The sequence below is a fragment of the Diospyros lotus genome, chromosome 13, assembly GCF_014633365.1.
Source record: "Diospyros lotus cultivar Yz01 chromosome 13, ASM1463336v1, whole genome shotgun sequence".
Lineage (NCBI taxonomy): Eukaryota > Viridiplantae > Streptophyta > Magnoliopsida > Ericales > Ebenaceae > Diospyros > Diospyros lotus.
The window spans coordinates 27,157,714-27,160,171 of NC_068350.1; the positions used below are offsets into that span (position 1 = coordinate 27,157,714).

At 28.2% G+C, this 2,458-nt stretch overlaps 1 non-coding gene across 1 annotated transcript; it reads right to left on the reverse strand.

Moving 5' to 3' along the window:
- Window positions 1-2,063: 2,063 nt before the first annotated feature.
- TRNAI-AAU (transfer RNA isoleucine (anticodon AAU)) lies at window positions 2,064-2,137 on the reverse strand. The gene has a single exon. It is a non-coding gene; the product is annotated as a tRNA-Ile (tRNA).
- Between the last annotated feature and the right edge of the window lie 321 nt (window positions 2,138-2,458).

Sequence of the window (2,458 nt, forward strand, 5' to 3'; positions counted from 1 at the left end):
TCCACTTGGGGCCATTTCTTGTCTCCTATAGCCAGGCATACACTATACATCTAGTCTCACTTCATAAATTTTAATTGTTATATTTTGGTAACAATACCTATGTTCTTTATAGCTCCCATGTTGATTCTTACCTATGTTGGTTGTGTTCTATTTTGGTTTCTAAGGGTCTATTTAATTGCATTCTTGTTTTTTATTTTTTTAAAATTTTATAAACAAAAAAAATATGTTTAATTATCTATTTTTTGTTTTCAAAATTTTGAACAAACAAAAAAACTTGTGTTCATTTCTATTTTTATTTTCATTTCTTAGTGTCACTCGCTTTAATACTTGACAACAATCACCATTGATTTGCTCCTCAAATAGAGATGTCAAACGTGCTGACTTAGTATGACTCAGACTAACTTGTTACTTGACAAGTTTGGCCAATCCAACAAATGACCTTCTATGCAATGTTGTATTATTTTATTATTTTTTAAAGAATGATATATTTTGTAATTTTGAAATAACTTTCACTATAAATTAAAATAAATATGCTTTGCATATATAAATCATTTTTTTTTTGTCCCGACATAGTTGCAAACTACACATGTTCTAATTTCTAAGATAGTTGTTAGCAGAATTAAGATTGTGAAGCGATAAGAGAAGAGTCGCTAAATGCAACTCGAATCATTTAACATCTCTACTCTCTACCCATAAAAATAACAATATTCATTTATTGTTTATTATTCGATTTATTATTTACCCTTAAAATGATTTCTTCTTCTTTTTTTATATCAAACAACATGTTCAATTTTTATTTTTAAAATTTAAAAAATGATTTCTTCTTCTTTTTTTATATCAAACAACATGTTCAATTTTTATTTTTAAAATTTAAAAAATGAACAACGTTATTGAACAATATTTTCAATTTTTATTATTTTTAACAAAAAATAAAAATAAAAACTATAATTTGGCAACTCTCTCAAATGGCCCAAAGTTACATAATCCAATGGGTCTCAAATGGGATGATTAATGGTGTATGCTTTGGGTTGGAGGTTGTCCTCTCTTTTCTTAATAAAGTCCAGCATAGATTGTCTGGAGAATGTTAGGGTTAAAAAAATATAAATTATAAATTATGCTAGATAGGAAATGAGAAAAAGAAATGAAAATATTTTGTATAATTTATTATTGTTGCTGCATGAATACAATAATTAATTTAGTTGGTTGGAAACGTTATCGTCAAGTTATCTGAATCTACAAAAATAATAAAACAACTAAAAGGTGTAGGAATGTCTCCGCGCAAACACTCTAATGCTTAAGTGATACACTGAATATGATGAAATAAATTGTATTGAAACTAGTGTCAGAAACGTCGTCGTTGTACGTTTTTAAAAATGAGTGTCTGCTTATTTATAGAATAATACAAAATGATCTAAAATGTAACATAATTAAAATTCTTGTAGATAACGTTTATCTTGATTAATTCTAGTTTAGCTGAGACTAAAATTGTTATAAATGACATCTATCTTTTATAGATGATATTTATCTTATCCTTTTTTGGGGATGAAATTTATTAAGAATGATGTTTATCTTAATATTTAAAAAAAAAATTAGAATTAGAATTCTTTATGAATAATTAATTATCTTTTCGAAAAAAATTTTGGATGTCGGAATTATCTTGTTGCGCGTTTACGTGGAACCCCTCATGTGTGAAACATTTATGCCTTTCAACTCAAAATTTCATTTTGGACTCTTGAATTTTTCTTATGATACAATAATTATCAAAGTAATAAGCCTGAATTTCAATCTCAAAAGAAAAATTATTTTGACTAAAAATGCTTTGTTAAATCACTTTTCACATTTTAATCAAGAAATAATAATCACTTTTCAGATGGTGTTATAAAATATATTTCTACTAAAATGAAATCTGTTTATTTTCCTATGCACCAATTTATTTATATAAATAATTAAGAAAGATCAATTTTGGATATGGACAAGGGAAGTGGGGGGGGGGGGGGGAACAATAACGCAACGCCTTCGTCCCCGCGGAAGCGACAAGACCCAACCAAAAGGGTTTGCGTGTTTGGCCCATGCAGGTCTCGAACCTGCGACCTTCGCGTTATTAGCACGACGCTCTAACCAACTGAGCTAATAGGCCACGGCCATGTGCGCCCGTGTTAGTTTATTTAGATGTTGATAAATTTACTTCATTTATATTATGGTTAAAAGTTGAGGATAAATTAATAAAGAAAATTCAATTTTAGAACACCTTTTAAATTCGTATGCCGAACTTTCAATTAAGTTTCGGTTGTATAATGCCATTACTACCTCCTAATGTCCACCCTTAAACTAATAACAAGGCACAAAAACTACTAACTAGATGATGAGGTCATCACTCTATCATATATATCTCTTTTTTCTTTTAATATTTTAATTACAAAAACAGAAGTATATATTCTCCATTAATCTCTCTCTCTCT